The sequence below is a fragment of the Scyliorhinus torazame genome, chromosome 22, assembly GCF_047496885.1.
Source record: "Scyliorhinus torazame isolate Kashiwa2021f chromosome 22, sScyTor2.1, whole genome shotgun sequence".
NCBI classification, from domain to species: Eukaryota; Metazoa; Chordata; class Chondrichthyes; order Carcharhiniformes; family Scyliorhinidae; genus Scyliorhinus; species Scyliorhinus torazame.
The window spans coordinates 93,301,457-93,327,136 of record NC_092728.1 but is presented as its reverse complement, the minus strand read 5'-3'; the positions used below and the strand labels follow the sequence as shown (position 1 = coordinate 93,327,136).

The following is a 25,680-nucleotide window of genomic DNA, read 5'->3' as shown; positions in this document are numbered from 1 at the left end:
AGCAATATTAGCAACCAGGATAAAACAGCGCTTTTGAAATATGCTGCAGCATCAGATTAAGATGTAAAAACATGTGACCAGAATACTACACCTTCAATTAGTGTGTACTTATGGAGCAGATAGGGGTTAATTAATTGTTAACAGACACCAACTGTGTCATGCTCTGGTATTTTATGAAACGGAGTTCTGTAAATCAGGGCCAGGCAAAGCAAACAAGGTCTAACGAACTGCAAAAAAAAAAAAAGTCATTTTTGTACAAATAAGCTCTGTACACAATGATGGAGAACCAAAACAGGGGAAAGTGACAGCAGAGTGATAGTTTAATAAAGTCTTAGCTTACTGCACAGCTGAATGTTACACCTCTATAAAGGATAGACTTCAGCAATATTATTAATCGCTACACTGCTACAAGTGTACAGCATTACAACTAGAGCTTCAAATTTTAGGCTAAGCTAATTATCTTGTAACTCAAAAGGGTTTCTCACGTATGAATCACCAATGTACTTTTTGCGATGAAAACTCGCACTCAAGGAAGTAAGTTTCCTCCCACAAGCCCACATCACTTCCCTCCCTGCTATTTTCAAACCTTCAAGCACAAATAAAGGCTCGCATTTATATAGCACCTTTCAAGCCAATGAATCACTTTCGAAGTGTAGTCACTGTTGTAATATATGAAAAAGGAGAGGAACAGACCCCAATCAGCCAAAATGAGTTACGGCAGAACAGTAATTGGGACTGAAAACTAGTGGTTTGTCCATAACTAGCTCTCATATGAATCTAACAATCAACAGGAATCAGGAAAAAAACTCCTAGCTAGTGCTGAATCACACCTGTCCTGCTCAGGCAGCAAAAACAAAACATTTAAAATGTTCAAAATGGTAAATAAAAATTGCAGTGTCATGTGGTTTCTAGTATTTTCCTTTTTCAATTCAAACTTTCCTAAATCTCTAAACACAGCTTTGGAATTAACTGCCCATTAAAAGATCATTTAATCTCACATCTCGCCTATTAGTGGCGGAGGTTCAACTGAATTTTAACTACTTGAGCAATCGCATTCATTCTAATTTCTCCTTGCACCCAGTCAACACCATAAGCTCATTTAGTGCAAGATAGCAATTTGATTAACACTTCCTTTTCAAGCCCCAAGCATTCAGAGAGCAGCAGATGACTGAGCTGGTAATTATCTGCTTATCTCAACCATCAAATGCGGAACATATCAGCATTCGCTACATGAAGTGCCTGACAGCTTTACAACCATTGTTAGCATCATATATCAATCAGGCTTCGGAGTGAATACAGTCTCGCCAGACTTTAGCACCCTGGACAGCTCACTCTGGCAGAAAAATGCTTAAAGGTGGCCTCATTTCAACTTTATATTGAACTACTGGGAAACATTATTAAAAATATATTTATTAAAGTTTTTTAACAACACAATTTTTTCCCCTTACAAACAATAACCCCCCCCCCGTAACAAAATAACACAAAATCGCACTGAGCAAGATATATACATGGCAAAATGGTATATTTACATAGCTTTATACACTGGCTCTCGCCCGCACGTGCCAGTTTCCCCACCCTCCATGTTATCTCCTGCTCATCCATTCCCTCAAACAATCTCTCGTTCCCCCCCTCCCTCCGCCTCCCCCCCCCCCCCCCACCCCCTGCCCCCCAGGGTTGCTGCTGCTGCTGACCGACCTTCCTCTAACGCTCCGCGAGGTAGTCTAGGAACGGTTGCCACCGCCTGTAGAACCCCTGCGCAGACCCTCACAAGGCAAACTTAATCCTCTCCAGCTTTATGAACCCAGCCATATCGTTTATCCAGGCCTCCAGGCTGGGGGGCTTCGCCTCCTTCCACACCAGCAAGATCCTTCGCCGGGCTACCAGGGACGCAAAGGCCAGAATGCCGGCCTCTTTCGCCTCCTGCACTCCCAGCTCGTCCACTACTCCGAATAGTGCTAGCCCCCAGCTCGGCTTGACCCGGACTTTCACCACCTGAGATATTGCTCCCGCCACTCCTCTCCAGAACCCCTCCAGTGCCGGGCATGACCAAAACATACGGACATGGTTCGCCGGACTCCCTGAACATATTCCGCATCTGTCCTCTACCCCAAAGAACCTACTCAACCTTGCCCCCGTCAAGTGCGCTCTGTGAACCACCTTAAATTGTATCAGGCTGAGCCTGGCACATGAGGAGGAGGAATTAACCCTACCCAGGGCATCAGCCCACAAACCTTCCTCGATCTCCTCCCCCAGCTCCTCCTCCCATTTACCCTTCAACTCTTTCATCTCTTGGTGTATTGCCGAAACCTTGCCCTCCCCGACCCATACACCCGAGATCACCCTGTCTTGAATTTCTTGTGCCGGGAGCAACGGGAATTCCCTGACCTGTCGCCTCACAAAAGCCCTCACCTGCATATATCTAAATGCATTTCCCGGGGGTAACTCAAACTTCTCCTCCATTGCCCCTAGGCTCGCAAATGTCCCGTCAATGAGCAGGTCCCCCATTCTTCTAATCCCCGCCCGATGCCAGCCCTGGAACCCACCGTCCATCTTCCCCGAGACAAACCGGTGGTTACCCCTGATCGGGGACCGCACCGAGGCTCCCACTGCACCCCTGTGCCGTCTCCACTGGCGAGTGTGGTGACGAACCGGCGGAGGTCGGAGTACTTTCGGCTGTACCGAGGAACAAGGCAGGGGTGCCCCCTGTAAAGGAGCTTAACCCAGCTAATAAACCCTCCCCCAAACCCAAACCTACGCAACACCTCCCAGAGGTACTCCCACTCTACTCGGTCAAAGGCCTTTTCCGCGTCCATAGCTGCCACTATCTCCGCCTCTCCCTCCTCCGATGTCATCATTATCACGTTTAAGAGCCGCCGCACATTAGTATTTAATTGCCTGCCCTTTACGAATCCCGTCTGGTCCTCATGAATCACCCCCAGGACACAGTCCTCAATCCTCGTGGCCAGCACTTTTGCCAATAACTTAGCGTCCACATTGAGGAGCGAAATCGGCCTGTACGATCCACATTGCAGTGGGTCCTTGTCTCGCTTCAGAATCAAGGAAATTGTCGCCTCCAACATTGTCGGGGGCAGGGTCCCCTCCTCTCTTGCCTCGTTAAAGGCCTTCCCCGCCTGCATACTCCCCAAACCCTTACTCAGCTCCTCCAACCCGATTGGTGCCCCCAAACCAGCCGCCTCTTGCTCCTCCACCCTCGGGAACCTCAGTTGGTCTAGGAATCGTCACATCCCCTCTTCCCCCCCTGGGGACTGGGATCTGTACAGCTCTTCATAGAAGGCCTTGAATACCTTGTTTATTTTCGTTGCACTCTGAACCGTGGCTCCCCTTCCATCTTTGATTCCCCCTATTTCCCTCGCTGCCGTCCTCTTACGGAGCTGGTGTGGCAGCATCCGACTGGCCTTTTCCCCGTACTCGTAGGTCGTCCCCTGCGCCTTCCTCCACTGTGCCTCCGCCTTCCCAGTGGTCAACAGGTCAAACTCCGTCTGGAGCCGTCGCCTTTCCCCAACAAACAAAGAACAAAGAACAAAGAAATGTACAGCACAGGAACAGGCCCTTCGGCCCTCCAAGCCCGTGCCGACCATGCTGCCCGACTAAACTACAATCTTCTACACTTCCTGGGTCCGTATCCCTCTATTCCCATCCTATTCATGTATTTGTCAAGATGCCCCTTAAATGTCACTATCGTCCCCGCTTCCACCACCTCCTCCGGTAGCGAGTTCCAGGCACCCACTACCCTCTGCGTAAAAAACTTGCCTCGTACATCTACTCTAAACCTTGCCCCTCTCACCTTAAACCTATGCCCCCTGTAATTGACCCCTCTACCCTGGGGAAAAGCCTCTGACTATCCACTCTGTCTATGCCCCTCATAATTTTGTATACCTCTATCAGGTCTCCCCTCAACCTCCTTCGTTCCAGTGAGAACAAACCGAGTTTATTCAACCGCTCCTCATGCCTAATGCCCTCCATACCAGGCAACATTCTGGTAAATCTCTTCTGCACCCTCTCTAAAGCCTCCACATCCTTCTGATAGTGTGGCGACCAGAATTGAACACTATACTCCAAGTGTGGCCTAACTAAGGTTCTATACAGCTGCAACATGACTTGCCAATTCTTATACTCAATGCCCCGGCCAATGAAGGCAAGCATGCCGTATACCTTCTTGACTACCTTCTCCACCTGTGTCGCCCCTTTCAATGACCTGTGGACCTGTACTCCTAGATCGCTTTGACTTTCAATACTCTTGAGGGTTCTACCATTCACTGTATATTCCCTACCTGCATTAGACCTTCCAAAATGCATTACCTCACATTTGTCCGGATTAAACTCCATCTGCCATCTCTCCGCCCAAGTCTCCAAACAATCTAAATCCTGCTGTATCCTCCGACAGTCCTCATCGCTATCCGCAATTCCACCAACCTTTGTGTCGTCTGCAAACTTACTAATCAGACCAGTTACATTTTCCTCCAAATCATTTATATATACTACAAAGAGCAAAGGTCCCAGCACTGATCCCTGTGGAACACCACTGGTCACAGCCCTCCAATTAGAAAAGCATCCTTCCATTGCTACTCTCTGCCTTCTATGGCCTAGCCAGTTCTGTATCCACCTTGCCAGCTCACCCCTGATCCTGTGTGACTTCACCTTTTGTACTAGTCTACCATGAGGGACCTTGTCAAAGGCCTTACTGAAGTCCAGGTAATCACCCAAGTAATCTTTCCTCCGGGGCCTCTGTGTATATCCTGTCCACTCGCAAAATCTCCCCCAGTAACCTCTCCCTTTCCATGCCCTCTGCCTTCTCCCTATGAGCCCTGATGGAGAATAGCTCTCCCCTGATCACCGCCTTCAACGCCTCCCATATCACCCCCACTCGCACCTCCCCATTGTCGTTGGCCTCCAAGTACCTTTCGATACTCCCCCTCACCTTCCCACACACCACCTCATCTGCCAGCAGTCCCACGTCCAGCCGCCACAGCGGGCGTTGGTCACTCTCCTCTCCCAGCCCCATTTCCACCCAGTGCGGGGCATGGTCCGAAACGGCTATGGCCGAATACTCCGTCCCCTCCACCCTCGGAATGAGCACCCTACTCAGAACAAAGAAATCTATCCGGGAGTAGGCCTTGTGCACGTGGGAAAAGAAAGAAAATTCTCTGGCCTGCGGTCTTGCAAACCTCCATGGGTCCACTCCCCCCATCTGATCCATAAACCCCCTGAGCACCTTGGCCGCCGCCGGCCTCTTTCCCGTCCTTGATCTGGAGCGGACCAGTGCTGGGTCCAGCACTGTATTGAAGTCCCCTCCCATTACCAGTCCTCCTACTTCCAGGTCCGGAATGCGCCCCAACATGTGCTTCATGAATCCAGCATCATCCAAGTTCGGGGCGTATACATTTACCAACACCACCCACGTCCCTTGCAACCTACCACTCACCATCACATATCTCCCTCCATTATCCACTACGATAGTCTTGGCCTCAAATGACACATGCTTTCCCACCAGAATTGCCACCCCTCTATTTTTCGCGTCCAGTCCCGAGTGAAATACCTGTCCTACCCATCCCCTTCTTAACCAAACCTGGTCCGCCACCTTCAGGTGTGTCTCTTGGAGCATAGCCACGTCTGCCTTCAGTCCCTTCAAGTGCGCGGACACTCGAGCCCTCTTCATCGTTCCACGTTATCAGCCGGATTGGAGGGGCTCTCACCCCCTCTTTCCCCCCTCCCCCCCCGGCCGACTAGCCATCTCCTTTTCTGGGCCAATCCCGTGTCCCCGTCTCCCTCACCCTCCAGTCCCCCAGCCGGGGGACCTCCGTCCCGACCACCTCTTCTGTGTCCCATTCCCTTTCGGCCAGTGCAGCAGCAACCCTTTCCCCCCCCCCCCCTTTCACCCCCCCTTTCACCCCCCCCTTTCCCCCCCCCCTCGCTAGATCCCTGTCTAGCTTTTTTGCTCTCCCCATATCACTCCCGTAAGTCAGCTGACACCTGCTGACCCCAGCTTCCCCCACCATCCCTTTGACCCCCCCCCCCGTGTGGGAGTCTCCCCATCAATATACGTTCCTTCGTTCCCCTTCCCGCCTTTCTTCCCGCGCTTTCCAAAGCCTGCCCCGCCCCTTCTGGCGCAGCTCCTGTCGTGGCCTTGTCTCTCTCCCCAAGCCCATGTAACATTCCCTGCGCGTGATTGACCCCCTATATACAACAACCATCATACTTCAACCCTCAAACACCCCCCACCCTCACAAACCCTCAATTAGAGTCCAACTTTTCAGTTAGTATAAAGGTCCACGCCTCTTCGGGCGTTTCGAAGTAGTGGTGTTGGCCATTATGTGTAACCCACAGTCGCGCTGGCTGCAACATTCCAAATTTCACTCCTTTCCGATGCAGCACCGCTTTGGCCCGGTTGAAACCCGCTCTCCGCTTAGCGACCTCCGTGCTCCAGTCCGGGTATATTCTGATCTCTGCGTTGTCCCACTTACTGCTCCGCTCCTTCTTGGCCCATTTTAGGACCCTCTGTCTGTCCATAAACCGGTGAAATCTCACCACCATCGCCCTTGGCGGCTCATTTGCCTTGGGCTTCCTCGCCAGCACCCGGTGCGCCCCTTCCAGCTCCAGCAACCTCGGGGGGGCCTCCGCGCCCATCAGCGCCCCGATGATTGTGCCCGCATATGCCGCGGCATTGGCCCCCTCCACTCCTTCTGGGAGACCCAGGATCCTCAGATTATTTCTCCTCGACCTGTTCTCCAGGTCTTCGAGTCTTCCTGTCCACGTCTTGTGTAGCGCCTCGTGCCGCTCCACTTTCACTGCCAAGCCCAAGAGCTCGTCCTCATTCTCACTCACTTTGTCCTGGATCTCCTGGATCTTCACCTCGTGGGCTTTCTGGGTTGCCCCAAGTCCTTCAATTATTGCCAACATAGGCGCCACCATCTCCTTACGCAGCTCCTCGAAGCAGCGCTTGATGAATTCCTGCATCTCCTCTTTGTCCCCGGCCACCGCCATTTTGCTTATTTTCCCTCTCTTCTCCCACTGCCCCAATGCCACTTTTTTGTACGTTTCGCTGCGGGTCCGGTCCATACAAGTTAGTAGGGGACCTCTCTCCTCTCTTCCCCACGGGTTGGCTGTAAAAAAAGTTCCGTTGGGGTTCTTCTAGCGAGCCCGAAAGTCCGTGTTCGCGGGAGCTGCCGAATCGCGCGGCTTAGCTCCACATAGCCGCAACCGGAAGTCCCTGGAAAACATTATAGTATACAGAACAGATAGTGCACCTGAAAACTTTCCAGCGCAACCTAGTGTATCAATTCTATAGGGGATCCCAGACACAAGAAAGCTAAAGAGTGAGTAGTTAGTCACATAGATCATGGAGACCTTAGTCTGCTGAATTAATTCATCTCAGCCAGAGCTAGAGCTGCATTTGATACAATTTGTTTCAGTACCAATGGGGAGAATGGCTAAGGTTCCCACTGCTGATTACTTTCCAGTGAGCCCTGCAGATAAGTGTGGTTGGTTGGATATCAGGTGAAGACAGGTTTGGGACTTGGGAGTGAATTCAATTCCCTTCAATAAAATATTCACCCATCAAGAGACACTTGGGTGACGTGCCAAAGTAGAGACGATGGAACGACACTCCAGTATGGCAACAATTTGCATTTATATAAACACCTTTATCATTGAAAACAAATTACAACATACTTCACTGAAGCTTCATCAGATAAAATGCTTGCCAAGACAAAGAAAAGAATATGGAGGATGATTTGGTCAAAGAACAGAGTTTTAAAGAAGGTCTGAAATGAAGGAAGAAGATATTGATGCAAAAGAGATTTAAGGAAGGGGTTCCTGAGGATAAACAATTGAAAGCATGGTCACCAACAGTGGAACAAAGAGAATGGGGAATGTAAAAGAGGCAAGAGCCAGAGAAATGCAGAGTTCTCTGAAGAGGCGTTTAAGAGAGTTGAAGATTTTGGTAAAAATCTAAAATGAGGCTTTAAGGGATTGGAAGCCAATGCAGGGCAGCAAGGGCTGGGGTGCTCGAGGTCAAGCAGGATAGAATAGGAGTGGAGTTTTGGGTGATCAGACGCTTATGAAGGACAATATACAGCAAGGACAGGCGATGTTAGAGATGATAGGCAGCATTCTTAGTGATGGGGGAGGATCGGAGGTCAGAGGTTCAGTGAGATTCTGAATAGCCAGGTTCAATCAGCGTGACAACTAGAATCAGTGGCACAGATAAAGAGTTTGTTTGGGGGGGCCGAGGATGACATAAATGTTCTAGTAGGAAGGGGAAAAAAATAAAGGTTAACGTGACAGGGAAACAGGTAGGTGATTGGCTGGTGAGTATTTCTTACTTACCTTAACAAAATTTCATATCAGGGCAAGTATAACATTTATTTAAATAATAAGAATACAAGCACAAGCAGCACCAGAGACACAAGTTAATCAATAAAATAATTAATTAACACACTCTAAATATGACAGGGTAGGTGATGCGCTGCAGCTGGATGTCAGTGTGATTCAAGGCTGCAGTAAGTCAAACTCAAGGAGCTTCTGCTCAGAGTCAGTGAACTGGATGCCATGCTGCATCAGGGAGGTTATCTAGGCACTTTCTTACAGTGCAGAAGGAGGCCATTCGGCCCATAGACTCTGCACCGGCTCTTGGAAAGAGCACCCTACTTAAACTCCATCCTATCCCCGTAAACCTGTAACCCCACCTAACCTTTTTGGAAACGAAGGGTAATTTTTCATGGCCAATCCACCTAACCTGCACATCAGGGTGTTGACAATCAGAGCATCACAGGGAATGACAGAACGTACAAGTTTAAGACTGTGCAGATAAGGCTACAGGCTGCAAAAATAGTAAAAAAGATAGAACCAAATGCTCTGCACCTGAACACACGTAGCATTCCTAACAAAATGGATGAATTGTGTGCTCATATATGTATGATCTGATAGCCATTACAGAGGCAAAGCAACATGACAATGGCTGACACCTGAATATTGTGTCCGGGGCAGCACGGTAGCATTGTGGATAGCACAATTGGTTCACAGCTCCAGGGTCCCAGGATCGATTCCGGCTTGGGTCACTGTCTGTGCGGAGTCTGCACATCCTCCCCGTGTGTGCGTGGGTTTCCTCCGGGTGCTCCGGTTTCCTCCCACAATCCAAAGATGTGCAGGTTAGGTGGATTGGCCATGATAATTTGCCCTTAGTGTCCAAAATTGCCCTTAGTGTTGGGTGGGGTTACTGGGTTATGGGGATAGAGTGGAGGTGTGTGTTTGGGTAGGGTGCTCTTTCCAAGAGCCGGTGCAGACTTGATGGGCTGAATGGCCTCCTTCTGCACTGTAAATTCTATGATAATCTATGATATTCACGGTTACATGACATTTCCTAACTTCCTGTACTTCTGAAAAGGCGGAGTGCTGGCTTTGTTAGTTAAGAATGACAGTACAATAGACAGAGATAAACTTAGTTCTATACATCAAGAGAATCAGTTTGGGTATAGATAAGAAATAGCAAAATGATAAATCACTTGTGGGGGCAGTTTATAGGCCCCCTGACAGTAACCACACTGATGGACGGCGTATATGAGGAGGCGTGACCAGTACAAACTGGACGGGTTAAACCTGGGCAGGACCGGGACTGATATCCTAGGGCGAGTATTTGCTACTGTGGTTGGGTAGGGTTTAAACTAGAATGGCAGGGGTTTGGAAATCCAAGCATGGTGACAAGGGAAAGAGAAACAAGGACACTAATAAAAGAACAGTAAAATGCAAAAAAGGTAGACTGGGTAATAAAGAGCAAGAGGCAAATGTAGCCACAGTACAACGAACAGTTAGGATAATAAAAATTGGCAAAAGGCAAGCCTAAAAGCTCTGCATCTTAAAGCATGAAGCATTCAGAATAAAGTAGACAAACTGATGGTGCAAATAGAGGTAAATGGATATGATCTCATAGCCATTACGGAAACATGGTTACAAGGGGAATCAAAACTGGGAACTTAATATTCAGGGATATTTGGCCTTTCGGAAGGATAGGAGGGAAGGAAGAAAAAGGTGGTGGGGTAGCACTGGTAATAAGAGATGAAATGAGGACAGTTATGAGGGACAATCTAGACTTGGATGATGGAGAGATGGGTACAGGTTAAAAATAAACCAGCAGCCACCCTGTAGGAAAGGGTATAAATCAACAAATAATAGGCTCATGTAAGCAATAATTATGTGTGACTTTAATCTTCATGTTAATCGAGTTAATCCAGCTGGAAAGGGTAGCTACGACAACAAATTCAGAGTGCATTAGTGATAGTTTCCTGGAGCAATAGGTCATGAAGCCAACCAGGGAGCAGACCATCTTGGATCTGGTAATGGGTAATGAGGCAGGTTTAATAAATTATCACAGAGTAAAGAATCTCCTAGGAAGTAGTGATCATAACATGATGGAAGTTAATATTCAGTTTGAGAATGAGAAACTTGGGTCAGAATTACAATGAAATGAGAATAGAAATGAAAATCGCTATTGTCACAAGTAGGCTTCAAATGAAGTGACTGTGAAAAGCCCCTAGTCGCCACATTCCGGCGCCTGTTCGGGGAGGCTGTTATGGGAATTGAACCATGCTGCTGGCCTGCCTTGGTCTGCTTTCAAAGCCAGCAATTTAGCCCAGTGTGCTAAACAGCCCCTGTTAGCCTTAGCTAACAGTTAGCTAATGTGGACTGGGTGTATAGATTAGCAGGACAGACAATAAACAAGCAGTGGACTACATTTTAGGAAGTAACTCATGACTCTCAGCAAAAATATATCCTAGTAAAGAGTAAAATTTCTAAGAGAGGGATAAATCAACCATGGCTAACCAAGAAAGTTAAGGAGAGCATTCAGTTGAAAAAAAAAGCGGGTGAAAAAGGGAAAAATCTGTACAGACTGTATAGTTGATTGTTGGGAAGTATGTTTCCCGAGGTATTTATTTGCTGTAACCTGTTTTGATACAAGTTTATAATAAGATATCTTTTTTTTTTTAAGTTGAAAGAAAAAGCATCTAGAGGAGGCAAAAGTCAGTGATAGCCCTAAAGACCAAGATAAATTCAGAATCCATCAAAGAATGGGCTAAAAAGATAATAGAGAGAGAAAATAAACTACAAGGGCAAACTAGCAAGGAATATAAGAACTGACAATAAGAGTTTATTTAAATATATATAAAAAGGGAGAGGGAGAGAGAGAGAGAGAGATCAAAGCAAATATAGGTCCCTTAGAAATGAATCTGGGGAAATAGTTGTGGGAAACAAGGAAATGGCAGAGGAGTTCACACATATTTGCATCAGTCTTTACGCTGAAAGATACTTCGAACATCCCATTACTACTAAAGAATATCCATGCCCGTACTGGGTTGACCTGCAGGTTAGTAAAGACAGTAACCAGCGCCCGCACTGGAGGTTGGATGTGGGACTTCTGGCGGATGAAGGGGTGTGCGAGCGGCTGAGGAAATGTATTCAGAACTACCTGCAGGTTAATGACACGGGGGAAATTTCAGCAGCGGTGGTGTGGGAAGCACTGGTGGTCAGGGGGGAGCTGATCTCGATCCGGGCACAAAGGGAGAAGGTGGACAGGGCAGAGACGGACCGACTGGTAAAGGAGATACTACAGATTGTTAGGAGGTATGCGGAGACCCCAGAGGCAGGGCTTTTAAGGGAACGGCAGAGGTTGCATGTGAAGTTTAGTTTGCTGACCACAGGGAGGGCGGTGGAGCAGCTGAGAAAGGCAAGGGGGGGGGGGGGGGGGCGATCGATGAACATGGAGAGAAGGGCAGCAGAATGCTTGCACAGCAGCTCAGGAAGAGGTTAGGCAGCTAGGGAGATAGGGAAAGTAAAGGACGGAGACGGGAACCTGGTTGGTGATTCAGTAGGGGTGAACAAGGCGTTTAGGGACTTCTACAGCATGCTGTACAAGTCGGAACCCTTGACAGGGCCGGAGGGGATGAGGCACTTCTTGGAGGGGCTGAATTTCCCAAAGGTGGCCGGGGAGCGGGTAGGAGGGCTGGGGGCCCCAATCAGGCTGGAAGAGATAGTGGAGGGCTTAAAGGCCATGCAGGCTGGTAAGGCCCCGGGTCCGGATGGGTACCCAGTTTTATAAAATGTTCTCAGGGATATTGGAGCCGATGTTGTTGAGGATGTTCAATGAGGCAAGAGAAAGAGGGGTGTTGCCCTCGACGATGTCACAGGCAACGATTTCGCTGATTCTTAAGCGGGACAAGAACCTGGAGCTGTGTGGATCCTACAGGCCGATCTCCCCGTTAAGTGTGGATGCCAAGTTGCTGGCCAAAATCTTGTCCTTCAGGATCGAGGACTGTGTTCCGGACGTTATTGGGGAGGACCAGATGGGGTTTGTTAAGGGCAGGCAGTTGGTGGCCAATGTAAGAAGGCTGTTAAATGTGATCATGATGCCCCCGGAAGGTAGGGAGGTGGAGGTAGTGATCACAATAGATGCAGAAAAGGCTTTTGATCGGGTAGAATGGGACTATCTGTGGGCAATACTGGGACGGTTTGGATACGGGCGGCACTTTATTGACTGGGTCAGGTTACTGTATCAGGCTCCTGTGGCAAGTGTACGGACGAATAGGACAACATCGGACTATTTTAGACTGCACCGGGGGACCAGACAGGGCTGGCCCCTCTCCCCACTGTTGTTTGCGCTGGCTATAGAACCATTGGCAATTGCTCTGAGAGCCTCGAGGGGCTGGAGAGGACTGGTCGGGGGGGAGGGGGGAGGGGGTTGTAGCACAGGGTTTCGCTCTATGCGGATGACCTGCTTCTGTATGTTTCGGACCCGATAGAGGGATGGAAGAAATCATGAGGACTCTCGGGGAATTTGGCCGGTTTTCGGGGTGTAAGCTTAATATGGGAAAGAGGGAGATGTTTGTGGTCCAGGCGAGGGGACAGAAGAGGCGACTGAGAAAGCTGCCGTTTAGGTTAGTAGAGGGAAGCTTTAGGTACCTAGGCATCCAAGTGGCGCAGGAATTGGACCAGCTGCATAAATTGAATCTGGCCCGACAAGTGGATCAAATGAAGGACGATTTTTGGAGATGGGACGCGCTTCCGTTGTCTCTGGCTGGGAGGGTGCAAACGGTGAAGACGACTGTCCTCCCGAGATTCCTGTTTGTATTTCAGTGTCTCCTCATCTTATTCCGCAGTCCATTTCTAAGCGGGTCAACAGAATGATCACGGGCTTCGTCTGGGCGAGCAAGTAAGGAAGGTAACGCTTCAGTGGAGTCGGGGAGAGGGCGGGCTGGCGCTGCCAAATTTTAGCAACTATTACTGGGCAGATAATATAGCCATGATCAGGAAGTGGGTGGTGGGGGAGGGGTCAGCATGGGTGCGTATGGAGGTGGCTTCATGTAAGGGCACCAGTTTGCGGGCGTTGGTAACTGCGCCTCTGCCGTTCCCGCCGGCACGGTACTCCACCAGTCCAGTGGTGGTGGCGGCCCTGAGAGTTTGGGGCCAGTGGAGGCAGCATGTGGGAGCATCGGTCTGGGCCCCAATCTGTGATAATCACCGGTTTGCCCCGGGGAGCATGGACAGCGGTTCCGGTTATGGAGGAGAGCGGGGATTGAGAGGATGGGGGTTATGTTCATAGAGGGGAGCTTTCCGAGTATGAGGGCGTTGGAGGAAAAGTTTGGGTTGGCGAGGGGAAACAAATTCAGGTATCTGCAGGTGGGGGACTTCCTACGTAAACAGGTGTCAACCTTCCCGCTCCTACCGCTAAGGGGGATTCAGGCCAGGGTAGTTTCCAGAGGGTGGGGAGGAGAAGGGAGCGTCTCAGACATTTATAAGGAGCTTATGGGGTCAGAGGAGACGCAGACCGAGGAGCTGAAGCGCAAGTGGAAGGAGGAGCTGGGAGGTGAGATAGAGGATGGTCTGTGGGCAGACACGTTGAGTAGAGTCAACACGTCCGCAACATGTGCCAGGCTCAGCCTGATACAATTTAAGGTTGTTCATCGTGCTCACATGACAGTGGCCCGGATAAGCAGATTCTTTGGGGTTGAGGACAGATGCGCAAAATGTGCGGGAGGACCGGCGAACCATGTCCACATGTTTTGGACCTGTCCAAAGCTTAGGGGATTTTGGCAGGGGTTTGCAGAAGTCATGTCCAGGTGTTAAAAACAAGGGTGGCGCTGAGTCCAGAGGTGCCGATTTTCGAGGTGTCAGAAGGTTCGGGAATCCAGGAGGAGAAAGAGGCAGATGTTCTGGCCTTGAGAGGGTCACTGTTAGGGTTCACCCGGAGGTGGCAACCGTTCGTCGACTTCTTTGCGGGAAATTAATCGTCAGCAGATCGGTGGGGGGTAGTAGTTTTGATTAGAGTGGGGGGTCAATAAGGGAGGGTACGAGAGGTAAATGGCTTTTGCACTATGTTTATGATTTCATGTATATTGTTTATTTGGTTGTTGTTACTATACCAAAAAAATGCCTCAATAAAATGTTTATTAAAAAAAAAAATACTAAAGAATACAGGGGAGGAATTAAATAGCATTCCCATCACTAGAGTAGTATTAGACAAATAAATAGAGCTAAAGAAGTCCCCGGGCCCTCATGATTTGCATAATAGGAACCTAAAATAAGTAGCTACAGAGATAGTGGATGCATTGGTTGTAATTTTACAAAAATCCTTGGATTCTGGAGAAGTACGGAGGATTGGAAAACTACCAATATGACAACCAAATTCAAAAAGGGAGGAAGGCAAAAAGCAGGCAACTATAGGCCAAATAGCCGAACATTTATTGTTGGAAAAATATTGGAATCAGTTAAGGAAGCAATAGTAACACATTTGGAAAATAATATAATCAAGCAAAGTCAGCCTGGCTTCATGAAAGGGAAATCGTGCCCGACTAATTTATTAGAGCTTTTGTGGAAATCTCAACCAGAGTGGATAGTGGGGGAACCCACGTAGGTGCGTTGTATTTCAACTTCCAAAAGGCATTCAACAAGATACCTCTCCAAAGGTTAAGCCCATAAGAGCCCATGGAGGTAAATTATTGGCATGGATAGAAAATTGGCTAATGGGCAGGCAACAGCGAGTGGGGATAAGGGATTCTTTTTCAGGTTGGCGACCTGTAACCAGTAGGGTTTCACAGGGATCAGTGCTGGGACTACAACGGTTTACAATATATATTCATGACTTGAAGGAAGCAATGTACTGTAACCAAACTGACATTGGCAAAGGCAGCTTGGAAGATTATTTTTGGAGTGTTTTCAGTAGAGCTGAAAGTCCTAAAGCCAACAAGAGAGCAGGCTGTTGTAGATCTGGTCATGTGCAATGGAACAGGATTCATTAATCACATCATTGTAAAGGTACCCCTAGGTACCAATGATCATAACATGACTGAATTTCACATTCATTTTGAGAGAGGGCATACTGGGTATAAGACTAGTGTTTTAAAAACTTAAATGAGAACAATTAAATGAGAGAGTAAGAATACAGAGCTGGCAAAGTGAACTAGGAAATTAGGTTAGGGATAGATCAAGAGAGATGCAGTGGTAGATATTCAAGGAGATTTTCACAACACTCAGCCAAAATACATTCCGGTGAGAAAGAAAAACTCAGGGGAAGCACAGCAATTTGTGGCTAACTAAGGAAGTTAAAGATAGTATCAAATTGAAAGAAAAAGCATACAATTCTGCAAAGATTCATGGCAGGTCAAAAGATTGGACAGAATATAAAAAGCAGCAAAGAATGACTTGAGAGAAAAAAAAGAGCAGAGAAAGCTAGCTAGAAATATAAAAGACAGATAGTAAGAGTTTCTACAGGTATTTAAAAAGGAAAAAAAATAATAACTTGAGTGTTGGCTGTGACAAATGTAGGAAATTTATATACATAGTATTGTCCGTTGCAGTGTTTATTTAAATATTTTTATTCAGCACATTTATCATCTTACAAACAAAAGAAAAACAAAGAAACAACAGCAAGAATGACCCCATCAATATACAGCCCGAAACATCGGCTCACAGAATCCAAATAGAAGTTAAAAAAACAGAACAAACCAAACGTCCACCACCACCACCACCCCAGCTCAAATTTCACCTTCTCCAGGGTCAAGAATTCCAGCAGGTCCCCCTGCCACGTCCAGGCACAGGGCAGAGAAGCTGACCTCCACCTCAGCAGGATCCGCCTCCGAGCAGTCAGCGAGGCGAAGGCTAAAACATCTGCCACTGCACTTGCCTGCAAGTCGGGCCAGTCCGACACCTCGAAAATGGCCTCTAGGGGACCCAGCTCCAAGTCCACATGTAACACCCCAGAGGTGATGTTGAAAACCTCCCTCCAATACCTTTCCAGCTTCGGGCAGGATCAAAACACATGTACATGGTTTGCCACAATGCTTGCAAACATCCTCTACTCCCTCAAAAAGCCAGCTCATCCTTGCCCTTGTGAGGTGCGCCCTATACACAACATTCAATTGTATCAGTCCCAACTTCACGCAAGAGGTTGAGGCATTCACCCTTCATAGCACATTGCACCACAAACCTTCTTCCATTACCTCCCCCAACTCTTCCTCCCACTTGGCCTTAATCCCCTCCATGGCCACCCTATCCTCCTTCCCATAAATCGCCAACACCACCCCCTTCTCCAACTCCCCTGCCGACAGTACCTCCTCCAACAACAAGGGGGCCGGCGCTATCGGGAACCTCAGAAACTCCTCCCTCAAAGACCCTCACTTGCAGGTACCTAAACCCTTCCTCTTGGGCCAACCTGTACCTCTGCCCCAACTCCTCCAGCCTCGCAAAACATCCCCCCAGGAACAAATCTTTCATTACCTTAATCCCCCTCTCCTCCGATCTCCGAAACCTCGCATCCAGCCTCCCCGGCTCAAACCTATGATTCCCCCTAATAGGCATACCCCCGCCCCAGCTCTCAACTTAAAGTGCTGTCTCAACTGCCTCCAGATCTTCAACATTGCCACCACCACCACCGGACTCCCTGAATACTTAGCCGGCCGCCATCAGGAGCAGCGCCGTTGCCAGCGTCCTCAACCTCCACCCCCTGCAAGAGCCTTCCTCCATCTTGACCACCCCTCTCCCACCCAAATACTTGAAGTGGGTTGCCACCCTATGAAATGACAGCGCCTCCCCCCAAATCTCTCTAGGACCCCCCCCCATCCCACCGCTCCCCCCCCCGCACCCTCCCAGACCCTCCGCCCCCCCGCCTCCTCCTCCCCCCCCACACCCTCCCAGACCCCCCGCCCCTCCCCACCTCCTCCCCCTGCCTCCCCGCCCCCTACCCTCTTTGAACATGCCTTAGGAAATCGGTGTTACCCCAAGGGAAGTTTCTATGGAAATCTGTGTTACATGTGTACCATTCCTGACCTGCCACTGTCCAAACAAAGACAAAACCCTTTGGGTCAGTGAAAGAATGATGAGTAGTGTAATCTTGCATATATTAACAGATTCCCCATCGAAATCAAACTCATTCCCATTTTTAATATCAGCACCTTAATAAGTATTCCCCTCATAACATAATTTCATATGTTTGGCATCGCCACCAGTCATCTGGGGAAAAGGTTCCCAATTGAATATTTTTTTTAAAGCATTAGAACCATGCGATTGACTCATGTTAATTAAACCAACTTAATTTGCTAATTAAAATTATTTTTGAAATCAGACCTAAATAATACCATTCTTTCACGCACAAAGAACCCTGCAGTCCCACCAGTCTCAAACAAGAAAACCCTTAAAAAAGTTCCGTGCCCAAATTTGGTATGGAAGTAAAGTGAGGTCAACAGTGCTCGCGGTTATTTTTAAAATAAATTTAAGAGTAGCCAATTATTTTTTTGTTCCAATTAAGAGGCAATTTAGCGTGGCCTAACCTGCAGATCTCTGGGTTGTGGGGGCGAAGCCCACTCAGACACTGGAGAATGGGCAAACTCTACACAGAGTGACCCAGGACCAGGGTCGAACCACGGTCCTCAGCGCCGTAGGCAGCAGTGCTAACCACTGTGCCACCCAGTGCTCACTGTTATTAATGGGTCAATAAAAGTAGCAATTTCCAGTAACCACATTTAAACAGTTAAAGCACAGGAATCAGGATGTCGCCACCAGAGTTGCCCTGCTCCTCTAGAAGCTGCACTAGAAATGGTATCTCATGAGACTTGACATTGAAATAAAAGGAACTGTATTTGTGTTATATATACACACACTAAATTTTTCAGAAGGTTTTAAGGCTCGTCCATAAGCTCATTAGAAAGAAGAGTAGGTCATTCAATAAGAGCATGGCAGATTTGATTATGGCCTTAACTCCACTTTCTTGCCTGGCCCCCTCGACTCTTGTCAATCAAAAATCTTTAACGCAGCCTTAATTATATATATTCAATGGCCCAACCTCCACTGCTCTCTGTGAAAGACTAAGGACTCTGAGAAAATAAATTCCTCCTCCTTATCGGTCTTAAATGGAAGACCCCTCATTTTGAGACTGCGTTCCCTAGTTTCAGATTCCCCACGAGGAGGCAAGTTCTCAGCATCTACCCGGTCAAGCCCCTTCAGAATCATTTTTGTTTCTATAAGATTCAATAATTCCATTATATTTTTAATCCCATTGTAAGTCTTAACTTCTGTCAACCGACCTCACAGTACAGATGCACAGTTCTCTAATATTGGATGTCTGAAAAAATAAAAGCTTCAAAACCCTAATTTCCCATCTTTTATTTCTCTCTTAACCCCATCTTGTCCTTAGTTTTGCTTGCTCAACATGATTTTACATGGAGTTTAAATTTCCGAGTGACATTTTTCTCAATCATTCATGGGATGTGGGCGGCGCTGGCTGGAGCAGTATTCATTGCCATCTCCAATTTCCCTCGAGAAGATTGGGGGATGCGTGAGCTGCCTTCTTGTACTGCTGCCGTCCCTGTGGTGTAGGTACACCCACAGTACTGGTAGGATGGGAATTCAGAATTTTGATGCAGCAGTGAAGGAACAGTGATCTATTTCCAAGTCAGGATGGAGAGTGGCTTGGAGGGGAACTTCCAGGTTCCTATGTGATGTTCCTATGTGTCTTCTGCCCCTGTCCTCCCAAGATGGTAGCAGTTGAAGTTTTTTTATGGTGCGGTCTAGGCGCCTTGGTGAATTCCTGCAGTGCAACTTGCAGATGGTACACACTGCTGCCCTGTGTGTCGATAGTGGGAAGAGTAATTGTTTGTGGATGGGATGCTGATCAAGTGGGCTGCTTGGTCCTAGATATGCTGAGCTTCTTTTTTTGGTTTCAGGTGTGTATTATACTGGTTTCACACCTTAGAAAAAGAATCCTTGGATGTTTCCTCCCCTATGTTTTTGCTTGGCCTCTTCATGGTCCACAATTCTCGCTGAGGTCATTACAACCAGATACCCAAACTGACGGGAAGGCAGTTGACCATTTTACCACTTATCGAACTCCTTTACTTGAACATTGAATCTGAGGCTAGTGACACTGCGCTTGGTTCAATCTGCCTGTGAGATTGACAACCATTTTCCCACCTCTGCAGTCATCAATAATCTCAAACTCTCCAATGTAGCCATGCTTCATCATTACAGTCAGGAATCGCACAATCACCTTGGAGCGTGGCCGATGAGAACCTGCCATTTTCCATGTTTCTCAGCATTGTTGACACTGGTCAGGGCATCGACGAGAACATTCACATGCATTAACATAGTCCAGATTTTGTGCTACTTGTTAACAATTCTTCTATCTGATTAAGGTGATGGATGGTTGTTTTTCCTGTTCACACAGGATATGGATCCCCTGCAGCAGGCACTGTGCTGTTATCTCTCTAAATCACAGCAAGTACAATCACACAGAAAGCCTGCAAGTGTAATGACCCCTGTAGCCATGTAAAATGGCTGCGTTCCGATTAATCTGGCCAAAACCCAGTTTAAAACGGCTAACCCGAAAGACTGCTGGGAAAAGCAGCCAAGAAGGGAAAAGCAGCCAAGAAGACACAAGCAGGCAGCTGCAGACAGTTTTGCATATTCGGCTCTGGGAAGGTAGCCCAGATCGATACTCAGGGCTATCAACAGCCCATCAACCCAGGTATTCACAATTGCATTCAGGGCTGTTTGCAACCAATCTATTCAGACATCCACAGTTAAATCGGCTATCACCGGGAACAATTGCAACATATTAGCAATTGAATACCGGGCCAGACTAGTTGGCGCCTGCAGTGGCCGAAACAAAGACCGGTGAGCGACCACCCCCCCGATCGAGGAATCGCCTCACCAGTGGACACATCGACCCCAGAGATTGGGGACAGAATCCAATCACTTGGGTCTCAGGGTCAAGGGCCGCCCCGGGAGGCGGGAAGCCCCTGGGCCCTATAAAAGTGAAGGTCCAAGTTCAGATCTCTCTCTCTCTCTCTCATCTTCGCCTGCTCGAGACCTTCGCAAGACCAGCCACCGGCAAGTGTAAGTTTGAATCCAACGATCGATATCCGGTAGAGACACCTAGCCACCGACCTGTAGCAGCCTTTTGAATCCCACGGGCCAGATTTGAGTGGACAAGCCATTCGTTTCCCTGACCTGGTGGGCTCTTCCTAAGTTAAGTATTGGCCAGTAGTGATAGGTTTGTTATATAGAAAGTAGTATTAGGGTATTAATATTGCTTGTTGTATATAATAAATGACCGTTGTTTTAATCCTTACTAAGCGGTGTGCTGTGTTATTAATCATAACCTGAACCTGAACCACGTGGCGGTATCATAAAGATACCTGGCGACTCATGAGCAAAGGTGACCTATACAGAGCAAATAGACTAAGGTTAAAAAGAGCAACACCCCCCCTCCACCCCGCAAATATTCAACTCTAAACGTTAACTCCCAAAGCTGCTGCCAGACTTTCCTGTTTCTCCCCAAGGCTGCTGCCAGACTTTCCTGTTTCTCCCCAAGGCTGCTGCCAGACTTTCCTGTTTCTCCCCAAAGCTGCTGCCAGACTTTCCTGTTTCTCCCCAAAGTTGCTGCCAGACTTTCCGGGTATTTCCAGCACTTTAGTTTTTTTTTAAGAACAGATTTCCAGCATCCACAGCATTTTGCTTTTGTTACACAATTCAATATACCTCGGTCTCATCACTCAGCGCCCCAGGTAGTTTTGTGTGGATGGTACCAAAGGGAGGCCAAGAACTGAACAGAACAAAGGTGCATCCTTTTAGCCTGTGATACTATACACAAATGTTCCAACAGACACCCACTGTGCCACTTTATTCCCAACTGGCAACTCGACCAGAACATAAAACGTGCTAATGCATTATCTTAATTTAAATACAAAAATCAGCCAACCCATCAAACATGATGGTTTTCTAACAGGTCATTTTTCTTCAATTATTAATTCAGTTAATATTTATGCTCCCATCCTGTCAGTACTGGCAGCTGGTGAATTGGCAGATGGATGACTCAGCTCATTTTGCAATCAAGTCAATTGAGAGAAGTGGGTTACTTCAATAAAACGCAAATATTTTTTTTTTTTTTTTTTTTTTTAAACAAAATAAGTCCCGAAAGGAACTGCTGAGACACTCTAACCTTGTTACCATTTCCACAAATCTATAAAAGACCAAGAAAAAGGAAGAAACAGCAACTGTTTGAAATGCATTCAGTACCAGAAAGCATGCACTTGGGGCTAGGGCTAAGCAGAGACAGAGAATACAAAATGTGCAAACTGATCATGTGGCTAATCAGACGTCATGTTGATTATTGAAAGATTAACCAATAAGTCAAGCCACTTCACGGCTATTGAATGTACCAGAATATTTTAACTAAAACAATAGTTTCATATGTACTAGCTATTTGGACATTCTCAATAAAATTACAAAATAACCTGATCTTAAAACTGATATGTTTAAAAACCTCCTGGACCACAATATGGAGCACAAAATCTTTTCCCAGACAAATAATTAAATTGATCAATTTTATTTAACGTTTTTCAGTCACAACTCATTAACAGAACTCAAATAAAAAAGAAACCAAGTGAAGCAACATCCAAGTATAAATGGCGTGGATATCCTCTCCATAGTGCTGGGTGCATGGCTGTGCATTGTAAGAGCTCACATATTGCGAGAAAAACCTTTGCAGGGATCTTTACTTTGCCAATCTCACCCTTCCAACATTCACGTATCAAGATTATAATGGTGTAAGTAGAACGTCACAGCTGGCTAGACAGCTGGTTTTGTGATACAGAGCGGGGCTAGACAGCTGGTTTTGTGATACAGAGCGAGGCTAGACAGCTGGTTTTGTGATACAGAGCGAGGCTAGACAGCTGGTTTTGTGATACAGAGCGAGGCTAGACAGCTGGTTTTGTGATACAGAGCGAGGCTAGACAGCTGGTTTTGTGATAGAGCGCGAGGCTAGACAGCTGGTTTTGTGATACAGAGCGAGGCTAGACAGCTGGTTTTGTGATACAGAGCGAGGCTAGACAGCTGGTTTTGTGATACAGAGCGAGGCCAGCAATAAATTCATGAAGGTCCCACTTTCTCAACCTTGCCCCTCGCCTGAGGTGCGGTGATCCTCAGGTTAAATCGCCACCAGTCAGCTCAAAGGGCAAAACAGTCGATGGTCATCTGGGGCAATGGCAACTTTACCTTTTAGCTTACAGCTGAACCACATGCGAGAGGATGCATCATTTGAATTGGTGTTAATTCTTTTCTCGTCTCCTGTAGGTTGAATACATTATCCTGCTCGACACCAGCAAGCAATCTGGTCAGAACAGATTAAATTTGACAAACCTGAATTAGGTGGTGACAGGGTGAGGTCGTCGACAGATTGCAACAAATGGCAGCTTTGCAACATAAACCAACAGCCTTCTGGGTCAGGAAACAAATACTCCCACTTGGTCTACAGGCATGCTCGAGATGATTTTTAAAAGAAAATCATGTCATTAAAAAAAGAGAAAAGCACTGTGTGATATCCAGGTTTGATGGTTGCAACAACTTAATGTATGTCTTTTTAATGAGAGATGTACTGCTGACGCATCCAATACAGAAGTGACCCAAAGGCCAAGGTGGGGAGTTGGGGGGGGGGGGGGGAGCGTGGTTTAAAAAGGAGTTGGTCATTTCAAGCAAAGAGCAAATGCTTCAGGCAGTCAAGAAATTCAGGCGCAATTGTGAAACCACAGAGGAGAGGCAGCCACTCTGATCTGATCACGCAAGCTTCGGTTTAAAAAAAAAAATTGGTCCATTATTTATGAAACACTCAGCAGTTGCTGCTGAGTGGCAGCATGAAGCATTTCACCTGGCTCTGTCAATGAAGCTGACACAGCAGATGTCAAGGCCGTTCTTTTACCTTCTGTCTCCTGAACTAAACATGGTGGAGCTAATGTTGTGTTACACATCACATACTCGTAGTACATGTCAGCCAGATTTAGAAATGTAGCCAATATAATTACAGTGCTTCAGGGTTTTTACAGTTTTACATCAGGGACCAAAATGCTTTCCGCATCACCATTCCCCTCCTTCTGCTCCAAATATGGAAGGTAGTCATTTCTCGTAATAGAACAGGCAATCCTCAGGAAGCCACTCTGTGCTGCATAGCTCTAATAGTCATATTACTGAGAGGGATAGGGAGTACTCGAGCTCAACTATGAAAATCCATCTTAATTACTTATTTTTGAAGGGAGTTGTTATACCAGGGATAGGAAGAAGTTTTCTAATTCTCACATTGTTCATTAAGACCCCTGATTTTCCACAAATGTTTCTGTTCTGCTTTGAAGCACACTCCAATATAAAGTTATGGTCCCTAAACATTCCAAGGCCTATTATGTGCCTCCATATTAGGGGAGGTGGTGGGGTAATGGTATTGCCACTGGACTAATAATCCAGAGACCCAGGGTAATGATCAGGGGACCCGGGTTCAAATTCCACCACTGCTGATGGTGGAATTTATCGAGTTTAAAGTCTAATGAAGATTACAAAATCACTGTCGATTGTAGATAAAAACCCATCTGGTTCACAAATGCCCTTCAGGGAAGGAAACCGGAAACGCACTGCCCTCACTTGGTCTGGCCTACATGCGACTCCAGGCCCACAGCAATGTGGTTGACTCTTAAATGCCGTCTGAAATGACATAGCAAGCCACTCACTTGTATTCAACCACTTCGAAAACACAAAAAGGAATGAAACCAGACAGACCACCCGGCATTAACCTAGGCACCAAAACAACAAGGGCAGACACAACCCTGTTGACCCTTCAACGTCCTTCTTACTAACAACTGGAAGCTTGTGCCAAAATAGGGTCCCACAGACTAGTCAAGCAACAGCTTGACAGTCATACTGACAGAATCAAACCTTACGGACAATGGCCCAGACACCACTATCACCATTCCGGGTATGTCCTGGCTCACCGACAGGACAGATCCAGCAGAGGTGGCAGCACAGAAGTATAGAGTCGGGAGGATGTTGCGATGGGAGCCCTCAACATCGACTCTGGACCCCATGAAATCTCATGGCTTTAGGTTAAACATGGGCAAGAAAACCGCCTACTGATTACCACATACTATCCACCATCAGCTGATGAATCAGTACTCGGCCGTGTTTTTAAAAATATATATTTTTATTCCCCTCCTTTTTCACATTTTCTCCCAAATTTACACCCACCAACAATAAACAATAATCAGTAACAAATATGTCAATCCCCACAGCAATAACAACAAACCCATCCTCCCACCAAACCACAAACATTAGCCCGCATGTTCACATAACAAATGACAAAAAGGAATCAGGAATCACCCATAGTCACCATTAACACACACAGCCCCCCTCCCCCAACCCCCCCCCCCCCCCCCCCACCCCCCCCCCCCCACCCACACGCCCCAACTAATGTTCGATGTTATCCAGTTCTTGAAAGTGCATAATGAATAGAGCCCATGAATTGTAGAACCCCTCCATCCTTCCCCTCAGTTCAAACTTAACCTTCTCAAGAGTCAAGAATTCCAACAGGTCCCCCCGCCACGCCAGGTGGAGAGGTTGCTCTCCAACCTATCAGGATCCGCCTTCGGGCGATCAACGAGGCGAAGGCTACAACATCTGCCTCCGCACCAGCTTCCAACCCTGGCTGGTCTGACACCCCGAATATGGCCTCCTGGGGGCCCGGGTCCATTTCACGTTCACTACTTTAGAAATTACCCTAAAAACCTCCTTCCAGTAATCCTCTAGCTTTGGACAGGACCAAAATATACGAACGTAATTAGCGCCCCCCCACCCCCCCCAACGCTCATACACATCTTCAACTCCTTCAAAGAATTGGCTCATCCTCGCCCTTGTGAGGTGCGCTCTGTATACCACCTTCAGCTGTATCAGTGCCAACCTCACGCACGAGGTGGAGGTGTTCACTCTCTGGAGCGCCTCACACCAGAACCCCTCCTCCATATCCTCTCCCAACTCTTCCTCCCACTTTGCTTTGATCCCTTCCAGTGGTGCCTTCTCCTCTTCCAAAATAGCTCCGGAAACTGCCGACAGTACCCCCTTCTCCAGTCCCCCTGTCGTCAGCACCTCCTCCAGCAATGTGGAGGCCGGCTCCACCGGGAAGCTCTGTATCTCCTTTCTGGCAAAATCTCGAACCTGCATGTATCTAAACATTTCTCCCTGCTCCAGCCCATACTTCACTTCCAGCTCCTTCAATCCTGCAAACTGACCCCTAAAAAACAAATCTTTTAGTGTCTTACTCCCCTTCTCCTCCCATTTCCGAAAAGTTCCATCCCATTTCCCTGGCTC

The 25,680-nt window shown here is 47.5% G+C and overlaps 1 protein-coding gene and 1 pseudogene across 3 annotated transcripts in view; both read right to left on the bottom strand.

Annotated features, from left to right (window-relative positions):
- The window catches only part of med27 (mediator complex subunit 27), a 287,097-nt gene that overhangs the window by 212,081 nt on the left and 49,336 nt on the right, over window positions 1–25,680 (bottom strand). The window lies entirely within an intron of this gene.
- On the bottom strand, window positions 19,249–19,644 carry LOC140398844 (small ribosomal subunit protein uS8-like; annotated as a pseudogene).